General features: G+C 57.1%; 1 long non-coding RNA gene across 1 annotated transcript in view; it reads right to left on the minus strand.

Moving 5' to 3' along the window:
* Positions 1–7,241: 7,241 nt before the first annotated feature.
* LOC109451919 (uncharacterized) overlaps positions 7,242–17,210 on the minus strand; it is a 37,909-nt gene continuing 27,940 nt past the window's right edge. The window contains exon 5 of the long non-coding RNA XR_012490238.1: positions 7,242–7,625. This is a non-coding gene — a long non-coding RNA (uncharacterized LOC109451919). The remainder of the gene's footprint in view (positions 7,626–17,210) is intronic.

The following is a 17,210-nucleotide window of genomic DNA, read 5'->3' on the forward strand; positions in this document are numbered from 1 at the left end:
CTCTCTGAAATTGCTCGTTATAATCAAGGTACCAGCAGCTCTTAAGTCTAGGGGCACCGCTGGGCTGAGCAGTAATGGCCTCGGCATGTTTAGGCCGTCAGACGTAATGTCACCGGGCTGCGTCTAGGAGGGAAGAGGCAGTGATGAATGGATGTCATCTCCCACTGGTCCAGGAGCCCGCCTGCCTCACAAGAGCTGACAGATAGATGATCAGCGCCCCCGAGTGGGGTGCCAGGCCCTCTCCCTGGGGTCTGGGTCTGCCGGTGGGTGTGGTGCTCACAGAACCTGGGTAGAGCAGGACACGCAAAGGCACCAAGTGATGTGAAAAACACCTGCTAATAAAATTTAACTGAGTGAATGAATTCAAAGACCTTACTCACCAGGCAAGCAGAGAGATAGGCCCTGGTGTTCTACGAGATGGAAGCCTTTTATAGAAAGGAGGGCGGGACAAGGAAGTGATCAGCAAAGAAAAAATGAAACTTCACTGGAGGAAAGTAAGAGTTCAGGTGACGAGGGCTTCTCATTGGCTGAGCTGTGGCGTTTTTATTGGCTGGGCTTGTTGCTGGGCAAGAGGAAAATCTTCCTTCCTTCCACTGGATTTTTAAAGTATTTGCACTTACTCTTGGGGAGTGAGGGGTACTTTTCTTCCTGTTGGGGTCTGTAACTGAATTAACTGATGCTGGAATTGATGGCGACTTCCTGTTTAGTGTAACTGATGTCTTCCTGTTTGGGGTAATTGACAGCGTGTGGTGGAGCTCAAAAGCTCTCTCTACAGGCCTTCCCAACTCCAACTTTAGTTGCAGTTTCCTTTCTTAATTTTCACACACCTTAACTAAGAAATGCAACAGCACTCAGTGAGCATCCAAGAAAACCACCTGCCTGCGTTCCTGGGATGCACTGAGTGCCCAAATGAGCCTAAAGCCCCCACTTCTGACTGCCAATCCTGTGTTTTCCCACCATCACACACACTCTTGATCTTATACATGATGTAGTCAAGTACACACATGGAGAGAGACGGGGCCATTGTGTCACATACAAAGTGGGATGTCAGGAGGATGATAGGAAATAGTGGCTTACAGTGACACATGGCTCCGTGACTGACACGTAGTAAGCACTCGGCAAATGTTAGCTGTTATGGCTGTTACTCATAATTGCTGTTATTACGTACTATTACTAACAATAATAAAGACACTCTGTGACATGTTCTTCCCTACAGGCTGGATTCCCCAGAACCTGGGTCTGCTCCCACTTTTGTGTCTGACTCGTGACGCAACTAGAAAACGCACTCAGGGTTTGCTCCTCCCCGGCACGCCCACCAGGACAGACTCCAGACGCTCAGTGCCCTGTCACTGAGGGGACTGAAATGGGCACGTCCAGAGACTGCCCTGCGCCTGACGCTGGGCCTAACACTTGTCATGTTCAATGTGGTGAGGCATCATCAGAATCCCCATTCCACAGATGAGAAAAACGGAGGCACAGAAGGGCTGTGCAGGAAGCAGGATGCTTCTCACCTCCACTCCCCGCTCTGGCCTTTCACACGCTTCCCACTGGCAGCGTCAGGCCTCCTGCAGGTCACACACTCCCATGGAGGTTAGGGACAGAGTTGGCTGGCAGGTGAGGGGAGATGAGCAAGGGTGAGGGGAGATAGCACACACACTGTCAGATGCAGATGTGAGCACACATGTGCATACACACAGGCTTGGGCACACACCAGGACACACAAGCATGAGCACAGATACATGGACACACAAGCGCACACACGTGCACGAGTAACCCTGAGTAACCCCCCCAGGATAAAAGCCCTGGAGGGGCAGCCCTGGACTCAGCCAGAGCTGGCTGGCATGTCTCCACCTCTCTCCCCACATGGCCCTGCCGCCGACCTGGGCGGGGTGCTCCCTGTGTGTCCACAAGCCTCCGTGCTTCCTGCAGTGCAGCTCAGGTGCTCCTTGGGGCAGGGCAAGCACAGCTCCTGGGCCAGACCACAGGGATTTCTGGAACCACCTGTCGGGAGGCGCTCCATTCAGGCCATGGGACACGTCCCTGCCTCTCTCGGAATTTCTGCAGGATTTCGCAGACAAACTCACTCACCTCCAGCCACTTAGATGCAGGAAACAGGTGGTAGCCACATTCCAGAGCCTGTACACACTAGGCGCCAACCTGGGGGTGTGCTGCACTGACCTGAAGCAGGTGAGGGAGAGAAGGAAATGCTCCCCGGGGGTATCCTCTGCTGCGAGGCCCGGGGTCTCCCTGAGTGTTCAGACCACCGCGTGTGGACGCACGCCCAATCAGGCAGCCGTGGGTGATGGAAGAACCGAAGGGCCCACAGGCCCTCAATCCCACTGCCCAGACAGATTCCCCTTGTGCAACACCAGAGTGCAGACCCTCTCAAGACACAGTGTTGTGGTCCTTTTTCCCCTTGCTCTTTAAGAGAAAGGAAAGGAGGAAGGTGGGCAGGAAAGAAGAAAGCAAGGGGAAAGAGAAGGAAAGACGGGGCGGGGTAAGGGGGGTGCTGACAGAGCCTGTGCGGGCTCTGCCATTCTGTGAGAGGCACAGGGATCCCCTCAGTTTTTAGGAAACTATGAGGTTTGCCCTCCTCCGGGTCCCCAGGGCGTGTGGCTGTTTTCCAAGCGTTCCCCAGGGGCTGAGGCCAGGGTACGCATTCCAAGGAAGGGCTCCTGCTGAAAGACACCGGCCACACGATTCTGTCCCCACAGCACACGTACTGACAGCTGCTTAATCCATCTACTGGCAAATCATCTGCAGTTACTGTTCTGTTTTGAAGAATCGCTTTCCTCATATTGATCTCCAGGCCTGAGGTCCTGCGTCCATAATTGCATGGGAACCCATCAGGCAGCCGGTGAGACGCCTGGCCTGTCTGAGCTCCCGGAGTTTTCCCTGTGAGGCAGTCCAACGAGGCCTGCTAGAATGGGCGATTCCTTAAATTCTGTTTGGGGACAATTAGTCCAACATATGGTCTAACCACATCTTGTCTTCTGATGAAGAAATACACAGAAAAGTTGGAAAATGATGACTGACAAGGCTTTATCCTGTTTCTTTCTCTTTTTAAATAGTGTTTTTTACAAACGTAAGCACATCACAGATGAACAGGCTCTTAGCAACCATCTGGCCCACCCCTCATTGTACTCAGGAAGAAACTGAGGCCCAGCGAGAGAGACAGACCAGCCCAAGATCCGCTGGATCTAAATCCAGACCCCAGGCATCTGCCTCTTCCTTCTCAATAACCTCGAGAGGGTTGGCTTTATGTCCCTGGGGCCCTTTGGGGACCAACATCCTAGAATTCTGATGTCTTCAGATTCTGTGCTACAAGACCCCCATCCTGGGGTACAGAGAGGGGGACAGGCGAGGGTCCCCCATTCTGGGGGACAGAGTGTGGGACAGGTGAGGGTCCCCCATTCTGGGGGACAGAGTGTGGGACAGGCGAGAACCCCCCATCCCGGGGTACAGAGAGGGGGACAGGTGAGGGCCCCCCATCCCAGGGACAGATAGACCACAGGTGAGGGTCCCTATGCAGGGGCCACATCAAGACGTCTGAGCCCACATTAGGAAGGTCTGGCTGTGTGAGGCCAAGGAGAAGGCTCCAGGCAGAGCACACAACGCCCAAGGCCATGACCAGAGGGGAGGATCCGGCAGTGAGAGCCCAAAGGCCTGCCCCACCCTGAGGCAGGCCCTGCCCTTTCTCAGGCTGTAGACGCCCAGCTGGATGGGCAGGCAGCTGGCAGGCCCGTCACCCCCAGAAGCCCTGCCACAGACAGCCACAGGCTGAGCCTCCAGCAGACAGGACATGGCCCCAACATCACTGACCAGCTGGGGACCATGGCTCATTAGTTTTTAATTAAGAGAAATACATGTCTTGACCTTCCTCCCTGAGTCGTCCACCCCTACAGGGCCTGACCGGTGGCGGGTTAGAACATCCAGATGCTCACAGGCCCACTGCCACCGGAGAGGACCCCCTGGAAGGAGGTGGGTGTCCGTGCTGAGGGCAGGCAGAACACCGCAGTGGGTGAGTGGGTGGGAGTCAGGCGGTCCCTGCTGTGACAAGATGATGGTCAGTGCATCTGTCCCAGGTTAGATGCTGCCAACCCTCTGAGCCTTCAGAAAGCCAAGACACAGCCTCTGACCATGGGAGCACGTAGGGACGAGAAGCACAGTCCGTACATGGGCTGTAATGCCTGGAGAAATCTGGAAGGCTCCCAAGAAGAGGTGATGCCTGACATCTGGGTCTTGAAGGATGAGTAGGAGTTTTCCTCCAAGGGCAGAATGGGAGAGAAATATTCCAGACAGAAGGAACAGCCTTGTCTGGAGTCACAGAGCTCGGAACCCTCCAAACCCAGGTCTCTCCGATTTCCAAGTCAGTGCCCTGCCCTGTAGGATGTCACCAGGAGCAGAGGGACCTCGGGCTGACTGCCTGGCTTGGGGTCTCTGAGTGCCAAAGTCTCGGGTCTGTCATCCAGAAGACAAGGCAGCCTCCTGAAGTGTAAGAACAGGAGGAGATGGTCCACGTGGCGCCCTCAGCAGGAGTCTGGCAGAGCGTGTACTCCCTGAGTGCCAGCTGTCCCTCGAGGGCCGAGCTCGTAAAGTGGTGCATGTACCAGAACAGCCATGCGGCTGCGAGAAGGTGGGACGGAGTGTCCAAATGGCAGAGCAGCTGTGTTAGGAAAGAGGGTTTAGAGAAGTACACAGTTTCTGTGTTTCTAAGGTATTTTATAATACTGAGTGATTTACAACACTTTCTAGGAGGTCTGGCCACATAATCCAATGTCATTACTATCATAGCAAAGCTCTGACCTTGAATCGCTGGGTGTGGAGCTCGCACACACCAGGAACCATGTGGGACTCTCAGGGTCCCTGCCCTCCCGCAGGGCAGCCCTGGGGGCTCTCTCGGCTGACACCTTCAGGTTACACAGTGAAAAGCCCCCATCTCACCACTTTGTGTCTGCCAGACCTGTCAGTCCCCAATTCAGAAAACACAGAATTCACGGGCTGTGGACTCCCCACATGTCAGACCTTGGGTGAGCACGTGGTGTGGGCGGTGGTGCTTCATCTCCCCACACCCTCCGAGGGAGGGGTCTTGTGGCCCCACTTCCCTCCCACAGTCTGAGCACAGTGGCAGCTCCCCTGTGTGTAACCCCCACCTGCCGGGAGAGGTGAGCACACCAAGCACACACACACTGTCCCCACTCCCTCAGAATCCCAAGCATTGGCCACCTGGGCTGTGGGGCATGAGAGCAGAGGGCAGGGGGTCACCCAGGACTGGCTCTTGGGGACAGGAGACAGAGGGCAGGCGGCCTTCTGGACACAGACGTGCAGAGTTTGGGAAGATAGGGGCGAGTGGGGAGCACACAGGCAGAGGCTGGGACACGCAAAAGCATCAAGAGGAACTGGCAATTCATGCTCAGCGACTGGAGGGGACCAGCCGCGAATGTCACGCCAATGCAGGACATTATCCAGGGATGGTTGGGGACAGGATGTGACAAGAAAAGAGCTTTAAAAATGAGGAAAATTAACCTGGCCATGGTATAGTCGGAGAATTATTAGGCAGCCCAGGAAAGGTTTCTACATTCGAGTCTTGGACTCTAAGATAAAACCAATTTTCTGGGGCCGCTGAGTTAGTGGAAGCTAAGGTTCCCTTCCCGGCTTCTCGGGGCTCTGGGAAAACTCTGGAAGCTGCAGAGCCCATGGAGACACCGCTTCTTCCATCCTTCAGGCCAGGGTGTCTCTCCCCAAGTCCCAAGTTGTGTAAGTGTGGCCACGAGCTTGCAAAGACAAGAACCGTGGGCACGTGTATGTGCGCCTGCACACGCAGACACGCTCGTGTAGGAGGTTAGCAACGGTGTGCCTCGTCTGCTATCAGTTGAGACAACAAAGAGACGGGTGACATGCAGCCAGCAGATGGAAGCCCACTGAAATGTCAGCCAGAAGAAATAGCCCACCTCGGATAAATGACATTCTACTTCAGCAAACTCCTTTCCTTCTGCCTCGTTCCTCGGAGAAAGATTCCCTCGGAGGCCCCTGCAACGTTGGCCCTGCAAGACGAGTCATTCATGCAAGACCACCACAGCCTCGTGCATGTTAAGTACAAAGAGGAAAAATGCCTTGGACTTGGAAATGGGGCTGCAGTCACAGATGGCGCCTGAACACGCATACATTCGGGTGCTGTGTGAGCAGATGGAAACTGGAAGGAAAAAAATAAAAACTTCAGCGTTCATCTGCCAGACCACTGCCGGGCTGGGCGGGGGAGTTCGTCACTTGACTCAGAGGGTCTTGGTCTTCCCATCTGTGGGGCGGGGGTAAGAAATGGTCAGTCCAAGCTGGGGGACCTCAGGTGCGTGCCTTCCTCTCTGAGCCCCCATTCCTCCTTTGACAGGGGGATAATGAGGGCGGGCTCCCAGGACTGCCGTGAGAACTGAACCAAGTGACACATACAGAGCACACATCCATGCCTGGCACAGGGTGAGGGCCCCATAAACGGAAGCACCACCCGGCAGGTGTGGGGGGCCCTCTTTGCCAGGTGAAACCCGAGGTAGCCTGGATGGGAAGCTGAAGCACCAAGAAAGGGTCCATGGTTGACCCACAGGAGAGGCTGGGAACAGGGAGAGGAAAGGTGACTCTGGCAACATCTTTCCAGAAGATTCCTGGGGTCTGGGCAAGATCTCTGAGTGAGCCAGGTCCGCAAAGCCTGCACCACGAGGGTCTGTGGGCAGGTTTGCTAAGACCCTGGGAAGAAGGAGGACGTCCCGATGGAAGGTTCTGCCCCTGGTGCCCGAAGCTTCTCATCCAGGAGACAGGTCAGCCCCCAGTTCCCGCCCTGCAGCACGACTCCACCTGCGGCACACGCTGCACAAACGGCCACAAGCCTCGCCCCCCCTGCCCCTGGGCCCCTGGCCATGTGACCCACCAGGAGGTGAGCTCTTCTTATCCAGCCCGGCCTTGTGACTCGCTTTGGCCAGGGGGATGCAGTGGAAGTGACAGTGTGGCCGTCTAGGCCAGGCTCCGCTCTTTGGCTCCTCTGCCTTTGCCAAGTCCAGGCTAGCCAGCGGGGGACATGGGAGCAGAGCCACTGGCCCCTGGTCTCAGCTGAGGGCCCACATGTGGAAGCAGATCAAAGGTGAAGGTAAACAAAGCCACCTAGCCCACCTGAAGTGACCACAGGTGACAGAGGGCCCCTGCTGAGCCCAGCTCAGGTCAGCAGAAGCACTTGGCCGGCCACGGGCCAAGGGTACGTATGTGCAGAGGCTTGGGGGGTTCTATGCAGCAGTTTTGTGGCCGTAGACTCCGACCTCCCCCCTTTCACCAGCCTCACTCCAACCCATCTCTTTGCTCTGCAGTCGGGAGAGGGGAGGGTCTCGGTCCAGGTCCAGAAATGTGATTCAAAATGCAGAAACTTTCCATTCACAGGCAAGGAGCTCCCGTCCTACTGTCCAGGTGCCAGCCCTGCAGCCAGGGGCCACGTCGCCAGCCCCTGAAAGCCCCTTTGCCAGTCCAGCCGCTTTCCCCATTGATGGTGAGGTGCTGCCCAGCCTCGGCACTGCTCAGGGCAGGGCTCCTGGTCCTCAACTGCAGAGCTGGCACCACACAGGGGGCAGTCACAGCCTTCCAGGGACCACCTGCGAAGGGAAGCCTCAGGCTGGAGACCCTGGAGCTGGCAGGGCCCCTCCCAGCCCACCGTGCGGACACTCTCCAGGGAAACCCTCCCACCAGCCTCCCCACGTGTCTCCATGGTGGCACAAGCACTGGGTGATTCTAGCTCCCGGGGCCCAGTAGGGCCCTTTCTGACAAGACAGTCTCCCCCGTGAGGCAGTGAGACACCAGCCCACAGGCCCTGAAACCTCCCTGTGTGTGTGTGTGTGGGGGGGGTTAGAACTTTCAGTCAACCACTTCCGGAGGAGCACGTGACCTAACCTGCACCCCGGCCAGTGGACAGTCCCCTCGTCTGGCCCATCCAGACCCTGGGCTGCCCTTGCAGCCTCCCCTGACTTCTCTGGTGTCCAGAGAGATGAGTCCCCACGACACGCAAGGTGCAGAGAGAAAAGCTGGGAGCCCCAAGACCCCCAGGGAACGGGCGCGCCCTGCAGGGTTTCCTGAAGTGTCAGTGACGGCCAAGGGGCAGATGCCCCAATTACTGAGACCAGCACAGTGTCACGCATACAGCAGGAGCTTAGAGTGGCCGTGCTGTCCTCAGAGTGTGGCCTGCTGGGGGTTTTCTGGGCTCTGCCTCAGGAAGCAGCCTGGAGCCGGAGCCGCTGGCCACCCCTCTGGGAAGAGACTCAGAGGAAACAAGCCATTTTTGTTTGACTGGATTTGTACTCCTGGCTCGGCCCAAAACCAGTACACATTTAATTCTTCGTCTCACAATTGCGTTAAAAGGCAGCTAAACCTCTGCAAGCCTTTGTTTGGCATTTTGGTTTCCAATCGCCCGTTATCCTCTTTCCCTTGCACATGCTGGGTTTCTGGGGAGGTCAGAAGGCTGGCGGGGAGCCTGGCCCAACTGCCGTCCCGCAGGGCCACCTCCCGTGCCTCCTGGGCCCGAGTTCTCACTGTGCCCTGCTTGCCAGGCCTCCCAGGACACTGTGCTCTGCAGCTCTCCAAAGGGACACGTGCATAGCAGCTTGCCCTGGCCTTCCTTGCACAAGGCCCAGCCCCCGGGGGCCAAACAAGCTGGCTGCAGGAAGCACCGTCCTGTCTGCAGCTGCAAGGGCCAGTGGCATTCTGCTGTGACATCTCTGTCCTGCCCCATGAGCTGCAGAGGGGCGGTGCTGAGCCCAGCCGGGGGCCTCTGAGCAGGGTCAGCGTCCTCCCCGAGAACAGCCAGACCTGGTAGAAACTCAAGTCACCACGAAGGCAGGGCCACGGGCTGTGGAGTGAGGACCTCTGCTCTCTGGACCCCACTGGGGGCCTCACCGCCTTGTGGCCAAGTCCTCTGGGAGCCTCAGAAGCGAGGCCCTTCCCTCACAGCGTCGGGAGCACGGCGGCTGGGGCTCTGCAGGCACTGAGCACAGGGCACAGCAGCTAGGACGACCTGGCTCCGCCCAGTCTAACGGGCGGGGGCTCCTCTCTCCCGCTTTACAGATGAGGAAACCGAGGCTCCGGCCCGCCGAGAAACCTCCCCAGACACACAGCGACGCCAGGAGGCTAGGTCAGGGCGCTCCCCTGTGCTCTCAGGGGGCAGCGTCCGGCCAGACCTGCACAGGAGCCATTCACAGCCTTAGCAGCCCCGGCCTGCACAAAGGAGCAACCTGATGGCATGTGCATCACTTTCCAGCGCTTACAAAAGAGCCATAACTAATTTCCCAGGTGCACACAGGGCTGGGGGGAGGGGCAGGCTGGACGCTCTTCACAGACTGCGTCCCGTGCGGTTTGAAGCAGATGTGAAGCGAGTATTATTTACTTTTCTAACTACTGCCGGTGCATTTTGGTCTTGATGATGGCATTTCCAAAGCAATTTCAGAAGCAGATTAGAGAAGTAACATTTTTAATCTTTAGCGAAAACCCAGGATGTGAGGGATATTGTAATGGTATTTATTGGGGGGGGGGGGCAGTAAGCACTAGGTTTTCTAGAGTTAGGGTAAAAGCACAAACAAAACAGCATCACAGACTGTAAGCAGCTACATTACCTCCAATTACTCTTCCTCAGGCTATGCCCTCCCACCCCCACCTCTAGAGAGTAATACCAGGGCACAATCCTCAGTGCAGCTGTGCTGAAGACCACCACCCCCCGGGAGGACTGGGGTCTAGGAAACCACTTCTCACATGATGCACACACTCCCAGGGGCAGTGGGCAGTTTAGTGAGAAACAGGCTGGGACTTGACTTGGCAGAGGAGGAGGCGTTGGTATCAGTGAGAACTAGATCCCAGGTCTGTGTGCACTGGCAGGCACACAGCTCCTAAGTCTCAACTCCCCTGAGTGATGAGCTAGTAAGATGAGTGGGGGCAGGGGCCCCTAGGGCGCTTCAGGATGGGGTGGGGGGAGGGCTGGTCAAGAAAGACCAAGCCTTGGTTAGAGAGCTGGAAATTCAGCCTCTTCCCCACCTCCCGGTAGCTGGAGATTGAGAATCACCAGTCGTGCTTGCATAATGGAGTCTCCATAAAAAGCCCTAGAGGAAGGGGTTTGGAGAGCTTCAGGGCTGGGGACACACCCGGGTGCTGCGAGGACAGGTGAGCTGTGAGCACCCCGCCCCCATGCTATTTCCTGGGTATCTCTCCCTTCTGTTTCCGAGTTGCACCCTTTGTAATAAGTAAAGTGCCTTCCTGACTTTCGTGAACGATGCTAGCAAATTTTCAAACCCCGGTTGGGGGTGGTGGGAACTCCCAGTTTATAGCCAGTCTGCCCAAAGTGCAATGGCCCAGGACACATGATTGGCATGTGCAGTGGGGCAGCCCCTAGGGTGTGGGGGCAGCACTGAGTCTGGGCACTTAGCATCAGACTTGAAAGGGATTGTGGGACACCCAGCTGGCATCCAGAGAGTTGGGGACATTTGCTGTGAGGTGTCGTGCAGGGCGGCCTGCGGGGTCTCTGGTCTCGCTCCCCACATAAGAACGCAGGACACGGTGAGGCCAAAAAGGAACACCCACGGAGCCATAGACAGGGGAGTCATACCAGTATAGTCTCACTGGTGGCTGGGTTGGAGACACAGGAAGCAGGAGCCACACGATCTGCAACCTGCCGTCCACTTCTCTGCAATCTGCAACCCGCACTCCGCCGTGCTAGCTGCAATCCGCGCTTGCCAGCCACCATCTTCTTGCTAGCCCCCATTTTCTGCTAGCGTAGCCACAGCAGTTATATTAGTGGCCATTGGCTCACTGGTTACAGCTGATGGCCATCCAATCACAGTTGATGGCCATTTACTACCTGAGCCAGCACCTTTCCACGTGAGGCCGAGAGCCTGGAAACTGCACTCCTGGCTCTGTTCTCACAGAGAAGTGCTGGCTGTAAACACAGGTCACAGACACCCAGACACACCCTAAAACGATAAAAGGGGGCAGGGTTACAGCATCGTGGGAGGAAGGGTAGGCAGGGTGGCACAGGTTCACAGGCGCTGGGAAGACGGGGGTGCCAGGGGATCACGGGCAGTGGGAGACGGGAATGGGAGCGGCCGGGGACACCGTGCCATGCCCCTCATGGCGTGCACCCCGTGATGACCGATGACCGCCCCTGGTCACAGGAATGTGCTAGCAGTGTCAGCAGAACAGAGCACAAGGGTCCTGGCCTGACGTCAGCCCAGGCTGCCCAGACGGAGGGTAAATACCCAGCTTCCTGCCCTTCAGGCCAGGCCACTCTGAGGAGTGTCCCATGGCAGGTCCCAGAGCTGCCACAGGAGTGACCCCGCATCAGCGAGCTGCTGACGTCCCCTCCTTCACTGGCTCAGCTCTCCTCTTCCCTACCCGCACGTCCAGAGTCGAAGCCACTGTGGGGACAGAGCCAGGAGTGCAGTTTCCAGGCTCTCGGCCTCATGTGGAAAGGTGCTGGCTCAGGTAGTAAATGGCCATCAACTGTGATTGGATGGCCATCAGCTGTGGCTAGTTGGCCGTCAGCTGTAACCAGTGAGCCATTGGCCACTAATATAACTGTTGTGGCTATGCTAGCAGCAAATGGAGGCTGGCAAGAAGATGGTGGCTGAGCTAGCAAGGGCGGGTTGCAGCTAGCAAGTGAAGTTGGTTGGCAGAAAAGCGGACGGCAGGTTGCAAATTGTATGGCTCCTGCTTCCTGTGTCTCCAACCCAGCCGCCAGTGAGACTATAGTGGTATGACTCCCCTATCTATGGCTCCATGGGTGTTCCTTTTTGGCCTCACCATATCCTGCATTCTTGTGTGGGGAGCGGGACCAGAGACCCCGTAGGCCGCTCCACACGACAGCCACAGCCACCTATTGCACTGAGATGCTGACACCCAGGACCACTCCTGGGGGGCCTGGCAGGAGACAGGCTCCCCCCTGGCCCACCTCAGGCCGCACACTGCCCCTGAGCCAATCCCTGTGGCCAGGGAGGGACTGGCCACATACCCACCGCTGGCCGACCCCGATGGTAGGGTCAGACCCACCCGCAACACATGGGCTGAGAGTAGAAGAGGGGGTTCCAGAGGAAAATCAGGGTCTGTTACCAGGAGGGAGAATTCGATGGTGAGCAGGCAACACAGATGTGTCCGCCGGCCTCACGTGAGAGGTGAGGTTCGTGTGGCGAGCACAGCAGGTACAGAAGGCATTGGGGACCGCACAGCCTACAGGGGTCAGCTGGTGAGGCACACGGGAAGGGTCAGCAGACAGTGAGCCTCCCCCGCCCACAAAGCTCCCGGCCCTGGGATGGAAGAGCGGCCATAGGACCCCACCCACTAGCCTACCCAGCAATGCAGTGGGGCCACCAAACCCCCATCCTGCCACTTCCATCCTGCTGCACCCCATCCTCTGGCTCACGTGTCGCTATGTCCCAGGTTAGAATGAGGGAGCCAGAATGAGCGCCAGGGGCTGGGGTGCGCGGCCTGCCCAGGCTCAGGGCTGCGCTGCTCACCTCACCGCCCTGCCTGACTCCAGGAGCCTGAGGAAGTCTTTCCCAAAGTCTGCCTCAGAGCTCCCAGCTTGCAGGATGTCCCACCCCTGCCTGGGTGGATGGGTGGGAGGGGGGGGGAGCCATGTGACTCTGCCATCAAGAACGCTTGGGGAAGAGCCTCCTGAATGACTTCAGCATCTACAGCAGGACTTCTCAGGGGCTGCTGCAAAATGCATGCACGCCTCTCCAGGGAGAGCCAACACATGCTGTTCCCCAAACGCGATGACTTGGGCTACTTCTCAGCGGGTCAGGATCCGGGTTCAGGGAAACCCACTTGGAAAGCGCTGAGACAGCCAGACCAGCCTCCATCCCCGGGACCCTGAGACCCATCCAGACCCCACGCCACCAGCCCCACTCTGCTTGTTCCCCACACTCACCTTCCCAAATCTGACATTAAGTCAAAACTCAGCCACGCTGCAGAGTTCAGTGCAGATTTCTAAGCCACTCCAGTTGCCTAGACAGCCGAGCCTGTGTGCTGGGTCCTCAGACTTCCCAAAACACTGTGTGCCAGTCACTAAGAGACTTCTGCGGCTGAGAATTCGGTCCGTCTGACCCTGGACGCATGGTAAGTCAGCAGTCGTCAGCAGTAAACGCCTCTTAACATTAATCGAATTGGACATCTTACTACAAAAGTACAGTATCTTGTTTCCTCTCTATTCCACTATTATAAAATCGTTTTAAGCGTTTCTCTTTCTTTTTGATCTGTGGTGGGCAGCTCAGTGGTTCAATGCCTCGTCTCATCTCCGATAGGAGTTTACACTCACGTACTCCTTCCAGGAGTAGGCTGGCTTTATACCCTTTACAGTAGGTACATAGCGTGCAAATGAAGCGCTGCTGATGCGTGCCTACCTGTCCAGCGGTGTCACCATAAACAGCCCGTACCTGCCGCCCAGCGCCCCCAGGGGCACTGCTGACACTGACTGTACCTTATCGAGGTGCTGCCTTCCATACACGTCCTGCAGGCACACGTCTTCACGAGAAGAGGGCTGTACAAGGAGACCTCACACAACATGCTCCACACACATCTGCCTGGCATGTCTGAATGTCACTCAGGTCCCCAAATTGGCATTCAGGACTCGTGGCCGCTTTGCCTCTTGTGAGTCAGACAAAAAAGCCTGAGTTCCGTCCCTTCGGAACCCAAACGTAGGCAGTCACGCAGCTTTGCAAACAAGCAGAGGGGCTCAGAGCCCGTGTCTGCCAGCCCGCTCCCGTCACTCATGCTCACAAGCGCGTCACCGTTGGCAAAAGTCTACTCATCTCATCTTTAACTTCGTCCCCATCACGGTCTGTGGTGGGACAGGAAGTCTATGATTTCCGGGACACAGAGAAGAAACTCTTGGCCCAGGTATGGGTGGGGCCTCACTTGGGGCCTCGAGGTGGGGAGGGGACCAGTCAGCTCTCTTCCACTTCCTCCAATGTCTGCATCACAGGCTTGCTCAGTGCCGCTGCCCAGAAGCGCCTGTCATAGCCCTACAGACGCAGCAGGCGTCTCCGCCCACAGCCCTCCCGCCTCTGTGAATCCACATGCCACCCACCTGCCCACCACTCCCTCTGACCTGGGAGCTTTGTGGGGACAGGCTCTGTGTCCCTCTGTGGTCAGCACCTTTGCTGAGCGAGGACGCCAGGCTGGATGGCACAAGGACCTGGCCTCACGCCACCCCCATCCCCGGGCACCGCATTGAGGACCAGAGGGCACAGAGGCAGACAGCCCTACAACCAGGCCAGGCACAGACCCAGATGCCAGCCCACTGACGGCAGCTCCCTGCCAGAGGCTCGTGCCCTTCCTGTCACTCCAGGCTGTGGTGGGGGAGTGCGTGGCTCTGAGCCCTTGTGGCAAGGATAGGGCTTCTGTGGGGTTCTGCAAACCAGTCAGTGGTTTGCCACTCCCCCATCCCAGCAAGGGCAGCTCCTGTCCCCGGGGCCACTTGGCAGGGGGTCGGGATGCTCCACACGCTCCTCCAGCGTCTGGACACGAGCACTGGACTGAAGCGCGGTTGTGTGGATAAGCGTGGGAAGTGCAATGACACACCCCCTGGGGCAGGAGACACGTCTGGATGGGAGAACTGCTGGGTGGGGCGGGCATCCTGGACCAGGCGGCTTTTAAGCTCGGCCTGGATATCTGGCTCACGGTCAAGTGGAAGTAGAGGAACACGACACAACCAGAGAGGGCACCACACATGCAAGAGTGGAGGCGGGAAGTGACAAACGTGTGGAAACAGAGTTCGTGACACAGACTGGTCCCAGGAAACATGCTGTTTGCCCAACCGCTGAGATTGCTGAGAAACCGGCCATGCCTCCAGGGAAGACCCTCCTTTACTACCCAGGATGGTCCGAGACTGGCCCCCACTGTCCACGACAGAGCCAACGGCTTGTTGGTCAGAGCAGATAACCCCCAACATGTAGATGAGCGATGTCTAATGAATAAACATTATTTAAAGGGACTGTGTAATGCCATGAATTTTTCAGTGGCAAAAACAGCCGAGGACTTATTAAAAAATGCATGAATTTCATATTTGATTGTAAGTCAAGAGCAGCCAAAAAGGGGGGGTGGGTGGGAGGCAAAAGACACCAGCAGCCTTGCGGACTAGAATTAACGAGCTTGCTCCTAACCCGAAGGAGTGACACGGGGATTAGTTAATTACCATTCAGCCACCTGTAATTCAGGCACAACTGAAACTGGTGTACAATGAATTCAACCAGCACATGAAACTGCTCCACAGACAGAGCTGAGGCCCTCGATGACCCATTGACGAGTGACCACCAGGCCTTCACCACTTCCCCAGGTTTCAGCGGCGTCTCCCTCCTTCCGGCAACTAGCTTGGGAAGTTGAGATGAAGAAACAAACCCACTGCCGGGAGCAGTGTGTGCCCTGCTGCTGACTGGGGTGGGGGGTCTCCCCACGGTAGAGCCTGGCTCAGAGGAGGTTCTCAGTGAATCCAGTGCAGAGAAGGGGTGCGGAGGATTGGGGAGCAGTGGCAGCAGGAAGGAGGGAGCGATGCCGGAAACGGGACAAGAGTCTGCTCGTCTCCGGGAGCCCCGCCGTCAGCCAGGCTCCAGGTCACCGGGCCCCTTTCTGCGACCACCACAGACAGGGTGGGAGCTCCTGCACTAGTGCACGCAGCAGCCAGCGAGCTTTCATAAAGGCAAGTCAAACCACGTCTCTCCGCTGCTTAAAGCCCCTGGGGATTTCTATCAGGATGAGACCGAACGGACCCTGCATGACCTACAGGGCGCAGGGTGACCTGATCCCCACTACGCCCCCACCTCCTCCCCCTCACTCTCAGTTACATGTCCAGCCACACTGGTCTTTCTGTGCCACAGAATGTGTAAGCTCAGTTCCAGCCGAGTCTTTGCATGCGCCTTTCTATCTGCTTGGAACTCTCTGCCCAAGCTTTCCCCATCAGGAGGTCTCGGCTGAAATGTCACCTGCGCAGAAAGGTGTGTCCTGACTTCCTCCCCGACCTGGCTCCCACCACCACTGCTCTCTGCACACGAGGCCCGATTACTCCTTCACGGTACATCCAGATCTGAATCCTGTCTTTAGGTGTGTTATCGCTTTTTCATGCCCTGGTGCCCCCGTAAGAACACAGCCTCCATGAGGGCAGACGTGCCTGTTCTCGCCCACGGGTACTCAGGGCCCCAGGACTAGCGTCCAGTGAGGCATAGCCAGAGGGAGATGCCTGAGTTGAACAGCCCGATACACTGCAGGAATTCTGAGTGCAGCCCAGTGTCCGTCCTGCTGTCACTGGGAACGGGGCTCCTCATGGCACTCGGCGGCCGCCAGAGGGTGACCCCACCTGCTCCTGGGGAGGGCCTTTCGTCTCCAACCCTCTCAACACCCAGCTTCCCCAAGGAGAAGCCTGCCCATGTGGTGGCTGAGGCCAGGTGGCACATGGGGACACCCCCTCCCATCGGTCCAGCAGCCCCCACTTCTATAAGATCTCTGCCACAATGGCTGCAGGGCATAGTGTACTATGGCCCATGGTGGGACCAGGACACACACAGCTTCTTGAGTGAGTCTTCGTATAAGAAACCAGACCTGTACTAGTACCTTCCACTTGGTCCAAGGATGGCCGTTACCCGACTTAGCACCAGGGTCCCTGCTGCAATGTATCGTCTCTTGGGGCTGCAGTCAAGTCCCAGGTGAGCTGGCTTGTTAGATACGGTCAGAGCTCCCTGCACAGAGTGCTGACCTGCGGCTGGCACTTTCCTCTGTCACCCTGTCTCTCCAACTTCAGAAGCCCCTTGTTGGTCGTGCTCACCCATAGAAGACCCGGTATAAATATGCTTGACCCAAGAACCTCAGCGGCCCTGCTTCAAACACACGCTGTGATGCAGGGAAAATGTAATTCAAAAACTGTAAAATGCACAGCTGTCTTCACAAACAAAGCACGTGCTGCAATGATGAGAGACGGATTAGAAGCACAAAGTGGCAGGGCTCTGGTGCTGAAGCCTTTGCGTTCACTGAGGGGTGTGGGGACCATGGGCACCCCACATGCGGTGGGGACATGCCTGAGAGCCACAGTGGGAGCCGCCGACTACAGCTGAGCCCCTCATGTAGGTGGGGTGGCCAGAAAAACGTGGGACCAACTGCTCTCAGGTCGAAGGGCGTGCAGCTGATGACCGTCTGCCTGGAGCCTGGGCATGTGGAGG

This window comes from Rhinolophus sinicus, linkage group LG11, assembly GCF_036562045.2.
Source record: "Rhinolophus sinicus isolate RSC01 linkage group LG11, ASM3656204v1, whole genome shotgun sequence".
NCBI classification, from domain to species: domain Eukaryota; kingdom Metazoa; phylum Chordata; class Mammalia; order Chiroptera; family Rhinolophidae; genus Rhinolophus; species Rhinolophus sinicus.